Consider the following 21,021-nt stretch of genomic DNA (forward strand, 5'->3'; position numbering starts at 1 on the left):
ATCTTCAAAATGTCAAGTCTGTCAATCAGAGTACTTCTATTCCAGTAAGCTTCTCATCTTCATGTATGCCAATTATCTCTGATGCAAGCAGGAATACTTTAATTAATGCTAAGAAGAAAGACAATGATTCTCCGACCTACGTAGACGTTACCTTTCAGCAGCGACTCAAACCAAAGAAGACAGCATCCTGCCAAGCTCAACCCACGCTCGTTAAGACTGCAGACGTATCAACCGCAACAAATATCAACATCACGTTCAGCAAGAAGACTCAAACTTTTACATCAAGCTGGGAATGAGAGATTATATTAATGTACCTATCGTGTGAAATAAATGTTAAACATATTATATTTATAATACTATATCTAGTCCCATGAAAACTTTCAACAATTAGAATAATGTATAGCAATAATATTCAAACCACTTCAATTTCGACATGTCTGTTGCATACGACGCTTTTCATTCAACAATAAAGTGCGTTTTTTAAAAGATATGCCTAATGGTAATATATGGTCAAATTAAGGATATCAGTGTGAAGATAAAATTGATTTTGGTTGTTATTAGTGGATATAAAAGAAAGGCCTTTTAGTGGGAATTTCTTAAAAACCACAATTGCACTGATGAAGTTAGTAAGAATCTTTACAATCAGATTAAGATTTCAGCTCTGAATGAAACCATGAGGGAACATATGTATTGGGTAATATTAAAGTCAAACCATGAGGGAGAAATGCTTTTTAAAACTGTTGAGCTTCATAAGGAAATAGTCAAGGAATCTTTTCAAACAATGCTATGTTAAATTTATTTTTAACTTCAAATACAGAAATGATTATGGAAATTGGAGAACGTATAGATGCGTATGCTAAGTGCTCTATCAGGTGAAATGTTCTGTTGCAAATAGAGATAAATAACAACGATATTAGGGTCATAATTTAAAATAAAAATTGAAAGGATGCAACAAGAATAATCTGTTCTGAATTGGTCAACTGAGTTATTTAGCGACACTGATCACATGTATAAACTTTTTAAAGGTAATTTCTTCAATATTCAAGATAAACATATTCCTTACAGAATGAAAATGGTAGCTACAAGGAAACAATAAACAGGTTGACTTGCAACAGTTTAAGAAATAATATTTATTAAAATCATCATAAATTTAAGAAATTTGAATTGACACGAGATTCATAAGATCAAAAAAGTTGTTGAAACAAGAAATGAAAATATGAAAAAAGATTGACTGTAAATTAAAAAATTAAGAGTACAGACTTTTTTAAAGCACACAAAAAGAAAAGAAAATATTGTTTTATCATACGTGGAGATGCTGTTGCATAATCGTTTGTTTTTTTCCATATTTGCCAACTAAAATAGCAGAACTAGGGGACACAAGTATAACTTATGGACTGGTAGGAATCATCTTCAGCTAAGGCAGTTTTAATTATTTAAGAGTTTGGTTGGCCTTTGGAATGGGTTATCTTCAGACGTTGAAAAAGCAGTACATAAGAGTTCAGATAAAAAGCTTGAAAAGTGTATGAATGATAACGACTGGCTTTAATTATTTTTAAATTATTCTAATTTGGTTTAGAAGATGACACAACCGAGATTGACTAATGTTTTTCGAAAATACTATGTGAATAGAGTGTCATTGTGTGTAGGTCATACTGCACAATCTACGTTGTGAGAAAATTAATAAATTGTTAAAAATAAATATGTCCAGATTATTTTATTGTAATCATGTAACCGAAAATCATTATTGAGTTAATTTAATATTTAAGAGTTCGTTTCAATTATTCTACAGTATCATCCTTTTTTAGGATGATTTAATTGAATGGTAAGGAAAGTTAATTAACTGGTAAATTACTGATTTAAACTGATTATATTAATTATATATTGATTATATTCAGTGAAGCTTTGTTCATAAAATTATATCTCTTTCTGGATTGATTCCTCTGTAGCAAGTCTGTCTTGAATTCTGTTTCTGTTGTTTCATCATTTGAACAATAAAATCCAGCAGACAATTTTGTATTATCTGTCTTGAATTCTGTTGGTGTTATTTCATCATTTGAACAATAAAATCCAATACAACATTTTGCAATACATTTAATAAAATAAACAATACAATTTCAACTTTTTTTAATTTATTAATTTACAATTTTAAACAACAAACATAACATATATAAATACACAAATTACTATTTACAATGAGAAATCCTTCCAAATTCAAAATGACCGGGTTGTGAAGCGTATTTTGTCGGTATTTATTATCATATTTCTGATTTCTTTGATGTTTTTTCGGCTGACACTAACGCTATCTATTTCTAGAATTTCGTCACCGGGATCAAGAATTCCAGTGAGTGAAATAAATGTTTCGAAATTTTTTATACGAGTAACGAAGACTCCTGAAACTATTAAAACAATAAATATATACATATATGTACACTTTGTAGCAATTTTTTGCTATTTAGTGCGTCAATCTTCTTTACTAAAATTCGTCTATGAATTGCTAACTTGCTTTGTTTAACAATGTTAATGAGGTAAGACACGGATACAAAATAGCTTGAAAACATATTGTCCGAATAAGAAAAGAAAATGTTTGAATATTTAGATCGCGTTAACCAGTTAAAATCCTTCCTCTTCTCTTTTCACAACAAAAACATTCCTTAAAGTAACAACAAATCAATGAAAGACACATGGAATAGCGACTCACAACTATGTAGGCATGATAACGCAATTTTTTCTAGACTCTGTTATAAAACTGTTGGTAATACAACGTGCTCTGAGCAAATTGGTCTTCATTGACTGTGCTCAATTCGTATATTTATTACATTACTTATCCCTCAAATTATGGACTTGTTCTTGGCTGTTAACTTCAGGAGGAAAGACAACATATTAGGTCATATCGAACAATTGTTTTTACCTATTGAAACTGTTAAATGGGCAGGATGTTGCTCTGGAGTAGGCTGAAAAGGACAACGGTTTTATTGAGTAATTAACTTCTATCTTATTAATAAGTTTAAAACCTGGAACTGCTATGTGCAGTTATTCCATAGGTGGCTTTGAGTGAAGAATATCCTAAGCCATACAATAATCAATCTGTTACGACAATTCGGAGTGAATCTGTGTGTGTGCGCGTTTAATCTTAGCAAAGGTCTATCTGCCCTATGCTCACCCTAACTGTTTTAAAAAACTTTATTTTAAAACCATATTAAGCGCAAAGTATAAAACCAATAAAGTTTGTTTGTGTTTGAAATTCGCACAAAGCTTCACGAGAGCTATCTATGCCAGGCGTTCCTAATTTAAAATGTAATACAACAAGGAAGGCAGCTAGTCATCACCGCCCATAGCCAACTCTTGAGCTACTCTTTTACCAGCGAATAGTGGGATTGACCGTCAGTTATAACAGACCCACGGCTGAAAGGACGAGTATGTTTCGTGTGACAGGGATTCGAACTCGCAACCCTCGGATTACGATTTCAATGTGTTAACCATCGGGCCAAGTCGGGCTCAAAACTATTGAAGTGTTTTCCAATGAAGCGAAAGCAATCGTATAGCAGAGCACACAGGACAGCAACAGACTCCAAAACCAAACCTTAGGTCAACTCAGAGCAGCCTTATCCTTAACGAAATATAAACTAGGACAACATGATGTGTTGTATCCTACAGATTGTATTATTATTCTTATAATTCGTGGCATGTGCACGATTAACTAACGTCACGGCAGTAAAAATTGCAATGTTAAGCGTTTCTTAAATGACAACATTTCAGTGTCTAGTAACTAAGTTATAGACAGACAACACACTACCATAAAGTGGTGTAAATGATTAAAATGGGTGATCTCTCTAGGTCATCTTTTACTGTAATAATAATAATAAAAGAAACGCTATTCTGATACAAACAAGAGACTGCTTACCATTACTGTTCTTTAACTTCTTCTTAGCAATACAAAGTCCGAAAGGTTTATTTTTAGGCTTCACTATCTCTATAACACGTTTTTCATCCTCTTCAAACTTAATGACACGACCAGTCGGGTAATTCACAACTGGTGAGCTATCCAACTCGATTTCTTCATTATCATTGTTACTAGAGTGTGTTTTGGAGAGAAAAATGTTGTTAAAGCACAGATTGTTGTATCCCTTTTATACATGCATAAATTAAAAAGGTGAGACATCCAATTACTGTCATGCCACGCGGATGATAGTAAGAAATAAACAAAAAAGAAACTACGACATGGTTTTTCAAAGAAGTCCAACGAAGCTGTATGATATACAAAGTCAATACAAGTTAGTGTTTAATATAAACGTATTTTAAATTAGAAATCGTCGATTACCCTAGGGACATGTTAAAATCTGTTACATTTTTCACATCACTCTTCCTTCAAACAGATCCTTTCAGATATTAAAAGATAACATAAATTTATACTTATTATATTCTACTTGGACGGGCCAGCAATAACTGATATTCAGTATGCAGTGTTGCGTTTCTCAGTGTCTAATATTCGAGCCACAATGCAGCTGAATACAGCCCGTAAGTTCGGTTGTGCTCGGGTTATAGTAATGGCAGTCAGTCCCATTCTTCGGGCCTAACAGACGGCTAAAGTTTCTTATGGTAATGAGTAGTTGGTCAGTTGTTTAGAATTAGGAATGTTAAGTGATTCTGACTTGCCATTTAGCCCTTGTGAGCATAAAATACCCATCAATTGAAAATATCAGTATCAAGCTACTGAGAGACTTTCCAAGAGAGTTGAGAAATTAAGAACTCTCAGTTTTCAACCAGAGAATATTCGTGATGAAATGTACGAGAGTTTCATACAAAAACAAAAAGAAAACGCCTACTAAATGTCAATTGGATGTTCAAGTTATTCACCCTCTAGATATTTAGTCTCAGGTAAAATAGAGTTAAATAGTCAGTATAGCTTTCACTCGTATGAGTAAAAATAGGCAAAAGGCACACAACGTTGTCCACAAAGCCACTTATCACAATAGCTTTAGTGTTTATCCTTCGGCTAAACTGTACACTGTGAAAAACGATTACATGAATATGTGTAGTAAGAAATGTATGTTTCTGAAAGGGCCGTAAGAAGCGGTAAGTTCAGTCAGACTTTTTTCGTAAAGCTATACATTACGTTGAGTATATGTAGTATGAAAATACGGTATCCTAGTTAATTCATAAAAACCTAGAACTTACGAGTCGTGACACCAGACTCTTTCCTGCTTGGTTTGATGCTTACAACAAAAAACTCTTTTAAACCCGTCCTCAATCCTCTCCTTCAATGATTTCTTCTGCGGGGCAAAGTCACTGGAATAGAAGCAATAGTTACAAATAATTAATTTGTCATACTGTATTTACACAAAAGTGACTTGTATGACAGAAGATCAATATTTATTTAAATGAATTGTGTTATATTGATAAATCAGTACCTTAATGTTAATGGTTAACAACTGAGATAAAATTGGTAAATATCACGATACACACTAAAACAATTATTGTTCAGACAATATAACAGTATGAACAGTATTTCAATAACTACTAGATCTGTCGTGTGTCAGTGAAACTGTGTTGTCCTGGTATAATACAGAGGTGCTCGATAATAGTGGATATTGCAGATGTAATGGAATTAACATATTCTTCTCTACTCTCATTCACAAGTTACTATAATACCCACGTTAAAGTTACTTATAATGAAAAATGGTTGCAATTGTGTATAGAGAAAAACAGTAGTTGAGGTTTGTCAAATGATTATTAAACGTACTTAAATATTTATATGGTGGAATAGACAACGAATTATGGTTATTACAGGGTCACATAAAACGTATGTTACCAAATTTGTCTGTTTGAATCAAAAATACAAGAATTAAGGTCCGAAAACAAATTATAAGTGAAAACGACTCTACAAAATGTTGACCGCAAAGATGATATGACAGGTAGCGTTTAACTAGTTGTAGCCAAGCAGCAAAGGTGCAATGTATTGAAGAAATACATAGGTTATGTAAGTAACTATGAAACCTAATTAAATCATTGGATTACATACTTTTCATTGAATTTTTAAGTTAACAGTTTTTCTGCTTGATAACAGATTATAATCATCAATAGTACATATTCTTATCAAAACACAAGTTTTATGGTGAGATAAAAACAACTAAGAACAACAATATATAATATACATGAACTGTTACATATTTACTGAGAAACTATTTTAAAATATTTTTATAATTTTAATTTATTTTCGTCACTTATTCTATTTGATTTGTTTTCTTTTAAATTTTGCGCGAAACAACACGTTGGCTGTATACACCAACCATATTTTCAGAAATTGTAGTCTAAAGGAAAGACACCAAGTCAACACCTTACACTGTCAACTATTGGGTTACTCTTAGATCAACGAATAATGAAATTGACCGTCATATTTTAATTTTCCCTTTCGACTAAATAGGTTGAATGTGTTTGGTGTGACAGGAGCTCAAAACAGCTTTCCGGGTATTGTGAGCAGAGCGTCCTGGCAACCACTTAGATAAAAGTCAGGATTTATTTGAGAATACATACCTATTGGGTATGAAAATCCCGGTAGGAACTTGAGAATACATACCTTTTGGGTATGAACATCCCGGAAGGAACTGATTCTTTTTCTTCATTCCAGATTGTATCATTAATTGGCCAAGATTCACCTAAGTCAAGATAAAAAATACTGATTTCTACAAAATTAAATAACATCTAAACTAGTTTTGCTTTGATATCTAGTAAGGAATATGCTAGATTAAATAATTAAATTCAAAACACAATAACAGCAGCTTTTACACGAGGTAAACTATGACTTTAATAACTACATCGTATTGTCCTTTTGTTTTTTTACGTTCGTGCAATGATACAGAAGGACTGTCTTTGATAGCCGTCCCAAATTTAGCAGTGTAAGACTAGAGGGAAGGCAGCTAGTCATCACCACCCACCGCCAACTTTTGGGCTACTCTTTTATCAACGAATAATGGGATTGAACCTCACTTTATAGCGTTTCCACAGCTGAAAGGGCAAACATGTTTGGTGCGACAGGGATTCGAGCTCGAAACTTTGGGATTACGATTTCAATGTATTAACCACCTGGCCAAGTCGGTCTCAAAACTATTGAAGTGAAATTTTAAACGTTAAGATAAAATTGTTTCAGTTACGATGCAAAACCTGCTTGACTAAATAGTTAAATTCAAAATACAATAACAACAACTTCTACACCAGGTAAATCCTGACTTTAATAACTAAATCATATGGACCTTTAATACGACATCATCATCATCAGTTCAAAACTGTTGTTATTGTAATTTTAAATTAACCATCACGTTATTTTCTGTCGGATTATGCCATAATAATGTTGTTTCCCCTATAATTAATTAATTTAAAAATAAAAAATTGAACTCTTAATCCTATTATCTTTCTTTAGATTTGCACTCAGCCCGGCATGACCAAGCGTGTTAAGGCGTGCAACTCGGAATCTGAAGGTCGCGGGTTCGCATTCCCGTCGCGCTAAACGTGCTCGCCCTTTCAGCCGTGGGGGCGTTATAATGTGACGGTCAATCCCACTATTCGTTGGTAAAAGAGTAGCCCAAGAGTTGGCGGTGGGTGGTGATGACTAGCTGTTTTCCCTCTCGTCTTACACTGCTAAATTAGGGACGGGTAGCACAGATAGCCCTCGAGTAGCTTTTCGCGAAATTCAGCAGCAAACAAACAAACTAGATTTGCACTCACGACATATATTAATCATCTTGATGTTTGGTGAAGGGACCTCTGACGTGTTTTGTACCAAGAACAGATGAAATCTAAATGAATCGTCACAAATATTTTAATTTCTTGCTTTTCAAGTTCTTACTTCATGCTGTGTTGTATCCTACAGATTGTATTATTATTCTCGTAATTCGTGGCATGTGCACGATTCACCAACGTCACGGCAGAACAAATTCCAATGTTAAGCGTTTCTTAAGTGACAACATTTTAGTGTCTAGTAACTACGTTATAGACAGACAACACACTACCATAAAGTGGTGTAAGTGATTAAAATGGGTGATCTCTCAGGTCATCTTTACTGTAATAATAATAATAAAAGAAATGCTATTCTGATACAAACAAGAGACTGCTAACCATTACTGTTCTTTAACATCTTCTTACCAATACAAAATCCGTGAGGTTTGTTCTTAGACTTTAATATCTCTGCAACACGTTTTTCATCCTTTTTAAATTCAACAACACGACCAATCGTGTAATTCCAAACGGATGAGCTATCCCATTCAATCTCTTCATTGCTACTAGAGTGTGTTTTGGAGAGAAAAAATGTTGTTAAAGCACAGATTGTTGTTTCCTTTTTATACAAGCATAAATTAAAAGGTGAGACATCCAATTACTGTCATGCCACGCGGATGATAGTAAGAAATAAACAAAAAAGAAACTACGACATGGTTGTTCAAAGAAGTCCAACGAAGCTCTATGATATACAAAGTCAATACAAGTTAAAGTTTAATATAAACGTATTTTAAATTAGAAATCGTCGATTACCCTAAGGACATGTTAAAATCTGTTACATTTTTCACATCACTCTTCCTTCAAACAGATCCTTTCAGAGATTAAAAGATAACATTAATTTATACTTATTATATTCTACTTGAACGGGCCAGCAATAACTGATATTCAGTATGCAGTTTTGCGTTTCTCAGTGTCTAATATTCGAGCCACAATGCAGCTGAATACAGCCCGTAAGTTTGGTTGTGCTCGGGTTATAGTAATGGCAGTCATTCTCATTCTTCGGGTCTAACAGACGGCTAAAGTTTCTTATGGTAATGAGTAGTTGGTCAGTTGTTTAGATTTATTAATGTTAAGTGATTCTGACTTGCCATTTAGCCCTTGTGAGCATAAAATACCCATCAATTGAAAATATCGGTATCAAGCTACTGAGAGACTTTCCAGGAGAGTTGAGAAATTAAGAACTCTCAGTTTTCAACCAGAGAATATTCGTGATGAAATGTACGAGAGTTTCATACAAAAACAAAAAGAAAACGCCTACTAAATGTCAATTGGATGTTCAAGTTATTCACCCTCTAGATATTTAGTCTCAGGTAAAATAGAGTTAAATAGTCAGTATAGCTTTCACTCGTATGAGTAAAAATAGGCAAAAGGCACACAACGTTGTCCACAAAGCCACTTATCACAATAGCTTTAGTGTTTATCCTTCGGCTAAACTGTACACTGTGAAAAACGATTACATGGATATGTGTAGTAAGAAATGTATGTTTCTGAAAGGGCCGTAAGAAGCGGTAAGTTCAGTCAGACTTTTTTCGTAAAGCTATACATTACGTTGAGTATATGTAGTATGAAAATACGGTATCCTAGTTAATTCATAAAAACCTAGAACTTACGAGTCGTGACACCAGACTCTTTCCTGCTTGGTTTGATGCTTACAACAAAAAAACTCTTTAAACCCGTCCTCAATCCTCTCCTTCAATGATTTCTTCTGCGGGGCAAAGTCACTGGAATAGAAGCAATACTTACAAATAATTAATTTGTCATAGTATATTTACACAAAAGTGACTTGTATGAGAGAAGATCAATATTTATTTAAATGAATTGTGTTATATTGATAAATCAGTACCTTAATGTTAATGGTTAACAACTGAGATAAAATTGGTAAATATCACGATACACACTAAAACAATTATTGTTCAGACAATATAACAGTATGAACAGTATTTCAATAACTACTAGATCTGTCGTGTGTCAGTGAAACTGTGGAGTCCTGCTATTATATAGAGGTGCTCGATAATAGTGGATATTGCAGATGTAATGGAATTAACATATTCTTCTCTACTCTCATTCACAAGTTACTATAATACCCACGTTAAAGTTACTTATAATGAAAAATGGTTGCAATTGTGTATAGAGAAAAACAATAGTTGAGGTTCGTCAAATGATTATTAAACGTACTTGAATATTTATATGGTGGAATAGATAACGAATTATGGCTATTTCAGGGTCACATAAAACATATGTTACCAAATTTGTCTGTTTGAATCAAAAATACAAGAATTTAGGTCCCAAAACAAATTATAAGTGAAAACGACTCAACAAGATGTTGACGGCAAAGATGTCATGACAGGTAGCGTTTAACTAGTTTTAGCCAAGCAGCAAATGTTCAATGTACTTGAAGAAATACATAGATTATGTTAGTAACTATGAAACCTAATTAAATCATTGGATTACATACTTTTCATTGAATTTTTAAGTTAACAGTTTTTCTGCTTGATAACAGATTATAATCATCAATAGTACATATTCTTATCAAAACACAAGTTTTATGGTGAGATAAAAACAACTAAGAACAATAATATATAATATACATGAACTGTTACATATTTGCTAAAAAACAATTTTAAAATATTTTTATAACTTTAATTTTTTTTCGTCACTTATTCTATTTGATTTGGTTTCTTTTAAATTTTGTGCGAAAGAACACGTAGGCTGTATACACCAACCATATTTTCAGAAATTGTAGTCTAAAGGAAAGACACCAAGTCAACACCTTACACTGTCAACTATTGGGTTACTCTTAGATCAACGAATAATGAAATTGACCGTCATATTTTAATTTTCCCTTTCGACTAAATAGGTTGAATGTGTTTGGTGTGACAGAAGCTCAAAACAGCTTTCCGGGTATTGTGAGCAGAGCGTCCTGGCAATCACTTAGCTAAAAGTCAGGATTTATTTGAGAATACATACCTTTTGGGTATGAACATCCCGGAAGGAACTGATTCTTTTTCTTCATTCCAGATTGTATCATTAATTGGCCAAGATTCACCTAAGTCAAGATAAAAAATACTGATTTCTACAAAATTAAATAACATCTAAACTAGTTTTGCTTTGATATCTAGTAAGGAATATGCTAGATTAAATAATTAAATTCAAAACACAATAACAGCAGCTTTTACACGAGGTAAACTATGACTTTAATAACTACATCGTATCGTCCTTTTTTTTTACGTTCGTGCAAAGATACACCAAAACTGTCTTTGCTAGCCGTCCCTAATTTAGCAGTGTAAGACTAGAGGGAAGGCAGCTAGTTCATCACCATCCACCGCCAACTTTTGGGCTACTCTTTTATCAACGAATAAAGGGATTGAACCTCGCATTATAGCGTCCCCACAGCTGAAAGGGCAAACATGTTTGGTGCGACAGGGATTCGAGCTCGAAACTTTGGGATTACGATTTCAATGTATTAACCACCTGGCCAAGTCGGGCTCAAAACTATTGAAGTGAAATTTTAAACGTTAAGATAAAATTGTTTCAGTTACAATGCAAAACCTGCTTGACTAAATAATTAAATTCAAAATACAATAACAACAACTTCTTCACCAGGTAAATCCTGACTTTAATAACTAAATCATATGGACCTTTAATACGACATCATCATCATCAGTTCAAAACTGTTGTTATTGTAATTTTAAATTAACCGTCACGTTATTTTCTGTCGGATTATGCCATGATAATTTTGTTTCCCCTATAATTAATTAATTTAAAAATAATAAATTGAACACATAATCCTGTCATCTTTCTTTGATTTGCACTCGGCCCGGCATAATCAAGCGTGTTAAGGCGTGCGACTCGGAATCTGAGGGTCGCGGGTTCGCATCCCCGTCGCGCTAAACGTGCTCGCCCTTTCAGCCGTGGGGGCGTTATAATGTGACGGTCAATCCCACTATTCGTTGGTAAAAGAGTAGCCCAAGAGTTGGCGGTGGGTGGTGATGACTAGCTGTTTTCCCTCTCGTCTTACACTGCTAAATTAGGGACGGGTAGCACAGATAGCCCTCGTGTAGCTTTTTGCGAAATTCAGCAGCAAACAAACAAACTAGATTTGCACTCATGACATATATTAATCATCTTGATGTTTGGTGAAGGGACTTCTGACGTGTTTTGTACCAAGAACAGATAAAATCAAAATGAATCGTCACAAATATTTTAATTTCTTGCTTTTCAAGTTCTTACCTCATGCTGTGTTGTATCCTACAGATTGTATTATCTTTCTCGTAATTCGTGGCATGTGCACGATTCACCAACGTCACGGCAGAACAAATTGCAATGTTAAGCGTTTCTTAAGTGACAACATTTTAGTGTCTAGTAACTAAGTTATAGAGAGACAACACACTACCATAAAGTGGTGTAAGTGATTAAAATGGGTGATCTCTCCAGGTCATCTTTTACTGTAATAATAATAATAAAAGAAATGCTATTCTGATACAAACAAGAGACTGCTAACCATTACTGTTCTTTAACTTCTTCTTAGCAATACAAAATCCGTGAGGTTTATTTTTAGACTTTATTATCTCTATAACACGTTTTTCATCCTCTTCAAATTTAATGACACTACCAGTCGGGTGATTCACAACTGGTGAGCTATCCAACTCGATTTCTTCATTATCATTGCTACTAGAGTGTGTTTTGGAGAGAAAAAATGTTGTTAAAGCACAGATTGTTGTTTCCTTTTTATACAAGCATAAATTAAAAAGGTGAGACATCCAATTACTGTCATGCCACGCGGATGATAGTAAGAAATAAACAAAAAGAAACTACGACATGGTTGTTCAAAGAAGTCCAACGAAGCTCTATGATGTACAAAGTCAATACAAGTTAGTGTTTAATATAAACGTATTTTAAATTAGAAATCGTCGATTACCCTAGGGACATGTTAAAATCTGTTACATTTTTCACATCACTCTTCCTTCAAACAGATCCTTTCAGAGATTAAAAGATAACATAAATTTATACTTATTATATTCTACTTGGACGGGCCAGCAATAACTGATATTCAGTATGCAGTGTTGCGTTTCTCAGTGTCAATATTCGAGCCACAATGCAGCTGAATACAGCCCGTAAGTTTGGTTGTGCTCGGGTTATAGTAATGGCAGTCAGTCCCATTCTTCGGGCCTAACAGACGGCTAAAGTTTCTTATGGTAATGAGTAGTTGATCAGTTGTTTAGAATTAGGAATGTTAAGTGATTCTGACTTGCCATTTAGCCCTTGTGAGCATAAAATACCCATCAATTGAAAATATCGGTATCAAGCTACTGAGAGACTTTCCAAGAGAGTTGAGAAATTAAGAACTCTCAGTTTTCAACCAGAGAATATTCGTGATGAAATGTACGAGAGTTTCATACAAAAACAAAAGAAAACGCCTACTAAATGTCAATTGATGTTCAAGTTATTCACCTTCTAGATATTTAGTCTCAGGTAAAATAGAGTTAAATAGTCAGTATAGCTTTCACTCGGATCAGAAAAAATTACACAAAAGGCACACAACGTTGTCCACAAAGCCACTTATCGCAAAGCTTTAGTGTTTATCCTTCGGCTAAACTGTACACTGTGAAAACGATTACATGAATATGTGTAGTAAGAAATGTATGTTTCTAAAAGGGCCGTAAGAAGCGGTAAGTTCAGTCAGACTTTTTCGTAAAGCTATACATTACGTTGAGTATATGTAGTATGAAAATACGGTATCCTAGTTAATTCATAAAACCTAGAACTTACGAGTCGTGACACCAGACTCTTTCCTGCTTGGTTTGATGCTTACAATAAAAAAACTATTTTAAACCCGTCCTCAATCCTCTCCTTCAATGATTTCTTCTGCGGGGCAAAGTCACTGGAATAGAAGCAATACTTACAAATAATTAATTTGTCATACTGTATTTACACAAAAGTGACTTGTATGAGAGAAGATCAATATTTATTTAAATGAATTGTGTTATATTGATAAATCAGTACCTTAATGTTAATGGTTAACAACTGAGATAAAATTGGTAAATATCACGATCCACACTAAAACAATTATTGTTTAGACAGTATAACAGTATGAACAGTATTTCAATAACTACTAGATCTGTCGTGTATGAGTCAAACTGTGGAGTCCTGCTATTATATAGAGGTGCTCGATAATAGTGGATATTGCAGATGTAATGGAATTAACATATTCTTTTCTACTCTCATTCACAAGTTACTATAATACCCACGTTAAAGTTACTTATAATGAAAAATGGTTGCAATTGTGTATAGAGAAAACAGTAGTTGAGGTTTGTCAAATGATTATTAAACGTACTTGAATATTTATATGGTGGAATAGATAACGAATTATGGTTATTACAGGGTCACATAAAACATATGTTACCAAATTTGTCTGCTTGAATCAAAAATACAAGAATTAAGGTCCCAAAACAAATTATAAGTGAAAGCGACTCTCCAAGATGTTGACCGCAAAGATGATTATGACAGGTAGCGTTTAACTAGTTGTAGCCAAGCAGCAAAGGTGCAATGTATTGAAGAAATACATAGGTTATGTAAGTAACTATGAAACCTAATTAAATCATTGGATTACATACTTTTCATTGAATTTTAAGTTAACAGTTTTTCTGCTTGATAACAGATTATAATCATCAATAGTACATATTCTTATCAAAACACAAGTTTTATGGTGAGATAAAACAACTAAGAACAACAATATATAATATACATGAACTGTTACATATTTACTGAGAAACTATTTTAAAATATTTTTATAATTTTAATTTATTTTCGTCACTTATTCTATTTGATTTGTTTTCTTTAAATTTTGCGCGAAACAACACGTAGGCTGTATACACCAACCATATTTTCAGAAATTGTAGTCTAAAGGAAAGACACCAAGTCAACACCTTACACTGTCAACTATTGGGTTACTCTTAGATCAACGAATAATGAAATTGACCGTCATATTTTAATTTTCCCTTTCGACTAAATAGGTTGAATGTGTTTGGTGTGACAGGAGCTCAAAACAGCTTTCCGGGTATTGTGAGCAGAGCGTCCTGGCAACCACTTAGATAAAAGTCAGGATTTATTTGAGAATACATACCTATTGGGTATGAAAATCCCGGTAGGAACTTGAGAATACATACCTTTTGGGTATGAACATCCCGGAAGGAACTGATTCTTTTTCTTCATTCCAGATTGTATCATTAATTGGCCAAGATTCACCTAAGTCAAGATAAAAAATACTGATTTCTACAAAATTAAATAACATCTAAACTAGTTTTGCTTTGATATCTAGTAAGGAATATGCTAGATTAAATAATTAAATTCAAAACACAATAACAGCAGCTTTTACACGAGGTAAACTATGACTTTAATAACTACATCGTATTGTCCTTTTGTTTTTTTACGTTCGTGCAATGATACAGAAGGACTGTCTTTGATAGCCGTCCCAAATTTAGCAGTGTAAGACTAGAGGGAAGGCAGCTAGTCATCACCACCCACCGCCAACTTTTGGGCTACTCTTTATCAACGAATAATGGGATTGAACCTCACTTTATAGCGTTTCCACAGCTGAAAGGGCGAGCATGTTTGGTGTGACAGGGATTCGAACCCGAAACCCACAGATTACGAGTCGAATGCCTTAACCCACCTGGCCATGGCGAACCTCGTTCTTCGATGTGGCATCTTTATTAGTTCAAACTGTTTGTTATTGCAATTTTAATTTAACGGTTACATTATTTTCTGAAGAATCATCTCATTATATTTGTCTCCGTAATTTTGTTTTCCTTTAATGAATGAAACTGAAATTAATCAACTGAACATATCATTCCTTCATATTTAGTTAGATTTGCACTCACGAAATATATTAGTAAATTAGACGTTTGGTGAAGAGTCTTCTAACGTGTTTTGTTTCAAGAGCATATAAGAATAAAATGAAGGTAAAAAAATGCTTTTATTTCTTGTTTTCAAGTTGGTATTTCATTCTGTTTTGTATCCTGCAGATTGTATAATTATTCTCGTGATTCATGGCATGTACACGTTTTACTATTATTACGGCATTACGAAATGCAGTGTTAAGCGTCCCTTTTGTCACAATCTCTGGAGGAACTGATTTTTCTTGGAGCTCACAGAGGGTGTCACTGATTGCTCTAGGAAAAAATGTGGTATCCTGACAAAGGCAATTTTTTTTCAGTAACATTGTGATTGGTTTTTGTCTGATTTTAAACCTGAAGAGAAAATAATATAAAGCTGTTTTCATTAACAATTTGACTTCTAAGAAATTTTTAACTAGTATCTTTGCGAATTATTCCATGTTATACACACACAGATATTTAAATACATGTATGTAAGTTATGAATAGAACGATCATTTTTTAGTTTTAGGAAGAGAATCCTACAATCACTGAACTCACAAAGAAGATTTAGAACTGAATTGCACTACTTAGAAAATGTAGTACTACCTAAAGGTTTAGGCCAAAGTTATATAACAGGGCTTGTATTAACGTTCAAAACCACACAATATATTATAACAACCAAATCCATTCTACCGGCATACCATTTCATGCTCTCTTCTAGTCTTACACTACTAAATTAGGGATGGCAGCGCAGATAGCTACTGTGTAGTTTTGCGCGAAATTAAAAACAGAAACAAACAAACCATTTCATACCAAAAATTTCTTATGAAATTACCAGCCTCTTTTATAAATGGAAAATGATATTAAAACTTGAAATAATATAAACGTCTTATTCTTTAACCCTAAATAACTACTAATGAAGGAACAAAATATATCATGTACGTAGAATCCCATAGGAATGTATTGTGAAATATAATAGACAAATATCACATTTCTTGTAACTAAATCATAAAAAGAATATAAAGGTCATATGAGTAAGGATGAATTCCAGATATCGTTTTTAACATGCCAGCCATTTGAGCCTTGTCACAAAATACCTTGTAACTGTACACTTTACTCGTACGCTATCCTGCAACTGAAAACGAAAATATACTCTTTAGAAACTACAGAGATCAACAAACCAAACGACATTTCTCCAAACCGTGATAATGTCTCTAGCAATATCAACCATATTTCGCTTCGTTCATTCACCAACCATAGACTTTACCAACCTTGACATTCATATATAATCTTTTCATATGATGGAAACACTTCTTTTACTCTAAATTATTGTACCTCTTGTATATATACCATGTACTGCTTTGCTAAATACCATATCTGAAGAAGACAGACCAACACTCTTTCGAAAAGCGTTGTACGTTCTCCCCAAACTAAATCACTTCATTAAAAATATAGATTGTTGTTTACCAACTCATTGCTTTACTGAGCCTAAAGTACTTCTTTACTGAAGCATTAAAAGGAATGTTTCTTGTGTCTTATGTTGCAGGTTTAATTATTATTTTGTTTAACGTGTTGAAAATCACCAAATATCTTATCCTATATTTTATCAGCTATGTTATAAAAGCTTTGTTGGTGTGAACAGTAACTGATTTCAGTTTACACTTTTATCATTATTATTTTAACTTGTAGTTTAATAGATGTGCTTGATATTTATGGAGATGATCAACTTGAAACAAGTTTATCATGTGAGGTTCTAAGTGATAAAGTAGACACATATCAGGGTTCAAAATTTTCTATCTAAAGCTGGACATGTCCTTTAAAAAAATCAAGTTTGACCGGCACTTTCCCATCTATTACTGGACATAGTCACTGGTGGTCATATTCCTAACATATCGGACACAAATACATCCTCCCTCAAAACTAAGTGAGGCAAAAGTTGTGTATGCATAGCCCAAAGATTTTGCTTAAAAGTATATTCTATAATGAGTGGAAAATTTGAGATTTAATGTAAGAATAAAACCAAACAAATTTTAAACAACGGTCGTGAATGCTCACAAAATGTGCTTTTTAGATCGCCTTATCCGTGCCATCCCGGATAGTCACGTCACTACCAAACGTTCACGACAATCTGACCATGGCATCTGATAGTATAAAAACGGGAAAGTCTCACAAACTATTTCAGTTTGGCTTCACGAGCAAGACTAATGAATCAGAATACAATATTATGGAACCCTGAGTGAAAACCCAAGATTGTTGATCCAAGCCCAAGTGTTAAAGCAAAAACTGTTACTGCTAGTATTGGCCCTAAGCCTACTCGTCGTTTCCAGGATGAATGGAATAGAGGCTGACCATGGCTGGAGTATAATAACACTACCGGACTGATGTTTTGCTCAATTTGTCAGAATATGACCAAAGTAGTGGAAGGCAGAAGAACACCTTCATAACATGATCTTCCAACCTGAGATCAAGTGATGTTAAGGAGCGTGAAAACAGTAGTGCTCACAGTCCAAGTTGTCAAGCTAAGACTGCAAAAGAAACACCTGATATAACTCCCATAATGAAAGAATTGAGCAAACTTAACCAGACTAAGAAAGATCGTTTGCTTGTGCTGTTTAGGACTGCCCTTTATATGGTTTTGAATGCCAAATCATTCAATGATTTTCAAGAGCTTCTGTTGCTGTAGGAACACAACTTTGGTATGAACTTAACAGAACATTGGCAAATGACAAACAAGCAGTTATCTTTACAAAGTATATTGCAGAAACAATTAGAATTAATGTCAGATCTCGTCTGCACACCTCATTATTCTTGGCATTATGGCTGACGGCTCAACAGACACTGCCAACATTGAGCAGGAGATAGTCTCACGTAAGATACTTAGACAGTGACTGTTACTTAGTAACCCACTTCCTGTGTATGCAGTCAGTAGAGAAGGCACTTAGTTCAGGTAAAGGTTTCTTAATTACCTGGGATGGGGATTTTCTGGATTTGTCCTGAATTCCCAATTTAGAAAAATTAAAATGGACAATACTTTAATTCAAGTTTACATAGTCATTCCATTATTAATATACAACAGTGAAAACTCAAGCATTTTTCAGTTGATTTAAACCAAGAAGAACCATGTATTTACCACTGACAGAATTGGAGCTAACCTCAGCAAAACTAGCGCAATAGATAATGGAGCAATTGAATTTTCCGAAGTACAAATTTACATTTTTTTTATTCAGAAAGTAACTGATATTGGGTACTAATTTTTTGTACTTGCAGCATTGTCCATATATGGCAAGTTTCCCAACTGGCTTGAATCAATTGTATGCCTGACAGCTGTCAATTTTGGCACAAATAAAGGACTTGTCAAAAGATTGAAGGTGCAAAAACCTTATTTGATAGGGATCCATTGTGTTAGTCACAGATTGAATTTGTACTAAGAAGACCATCAAGGATATTCATTACCTTGATAGTATCCAAACCTTTTTAGAAACCCTGTGAAAGTTTTATGACAATTTGCCACAGAACTGGGCTGGTTTCAAAGAAGCTGGTAAGGCCAACAACATTGTTGTTAGAAAGCCAACAAAAGGGACAGGAACCTGGTGGATGGCCTACAAAGAGCACACCCTGGAATAAGTTTCTCATAACTGGCCAGTTTTAGCAGAGCATTTGTATCAAGTAAAGCTGCATGAAAATGGGGAACATGGACAGAAAGCTACAGGATTATACAGTACTTTGACAAGCCTTAAATTCATCCTGTACATGGACATACTCTTGCAGTTCTGCCTGTTTTGACATCTCTTAGTGTCAAAATGCAAGACAATTCTGCTACTGTGAACATTGTTTCTGACAAACTCACTGTTTGCAAAGAGAAGCTGGGCAATCTGAATCATTTTGAGAGATCCCAGAAAATTGTTAAAGAGCTCACAACATGTGAACAAACTGGCAAGTGGTTACTTAGAGGAAAGTTGATTGCTATTAGTGGTCACTAAGCGGGCCAGAGGCTCAAAAGTGCTATAAAAGAGACAGTTGCTCAATCCGTGGCTGAAGAAACTGCCATCTTCATAGGTAAAATTGTCACATATCTGAATGAGAGATTTGAAGAATTTGATAAGGATTTTATTGGTGCAAGGAAGCATTGTCATCTTATGGCCATAATGAACTTCAGACACTATTGGACCACTCTGGTGCTCTGCTAGAAGCTAAGGGTTTCAACATTGCAGCTGATATTTGCCAAGCTGACTTACATGAGACACTGCTCAAAGCCACAAGACTTGCCAAATCCACATGTTAAGTGGACCCAGAATCCACATGTTAAGTCAAATTACTGTTGACAATGATAAACCTTTCCCTGGGTCAACAGTGTTGGCCTTGGTATGCCTCATGCAGGTGATTTCCGTGTCATTTGCTGAACCAGAACGTGGATTTTCCCAGATGGCAGTTGTTAAGGATGACTGGCAGTCCAAACTAATAAATGATTCTCTTAATGACTTGATGACAATAAAATTAGAATAAGACCTGTAATCTTGCAAGCACAGAATTACTGTGCAAGTCTGTAGAATTTTGGTGGAAGGACAGTAAAAACCAGACAATTTGTGAGTCCACATGAAAACTCACACATGTAGAGACAATAAGAGATACTGAGTCTACATCAGCTGATGTTTTAGTGCTGGATGACTAAATCTACCAGTTTGATTGATGTGTCATTTTTAATAGATACAAGGCTTGATGCCACTTGCTTTGAAATAATGTTTCAGTGCCATAAATAAAATGATTCTGTTTTATCTAATAATTGTCTCTACTTGATTTCTTGTTTTCAGTAATGTCTGGTGACAATTTTGAGGTGTCTTGCTAAACTTCAAATGTCTGGCAAGTTCATTGTCCCGCAGGACATGTGTCCTGCTGAAAATTTAGAATATTTTTACCACTGCATGTGTTTTTATAGTATTAGAATAAAACAAGTCAAGATCCCTGAAACATTTGTGGTAGTTTTAAAATAAACTAGTCAAGATCCCTGAAACATTTGTAGTAGTTTTCGTGTTCTTTTGCTTGAATTTTTCTTATTCCATCATTTTCATGCATCTCATTTAAGTTAATTCTTTTGCAAGCATTATGGTTTAGATAAATAAATTCTGTTCAATTTCAAAAAAATTGTATACATAAATAAGCTCACATAGATATAACATTGTATAATAAAGTAAACAAGAAAAAACAATGATATTTATGTTAGTGTACATAGTATGAAACAGTTATCAGAGTTTATTATATGACAGAGTTTTTGAGTTGCAAAAAAAAAACAACTCATAAAAATGTAGCTAAGAGGTGTCTATATCAATCTCTTAGAAACCAAAGTCAAATTATTGCAAAGTAAATAAAGTAAAGTGTAAGTT

This window comes from Tachypleus tridentatus, unplaced genomic scaffold (genome assembly GCF_004210375.1).
Source record: "Tachypleus tridentatus isolate NWPU-2018 unplaced genomic scaffold, ASM421037v1 Hic_cluster_2, whole genome shotgun sequence".
Classification (NCBI taxonomy): domain Eukaryota; kingdom Metazoa; phylum Arthropoda; class Merostomata; order Xiphosura; family Limulidae; genus Tachypleus; species Tachypleus tridentatus.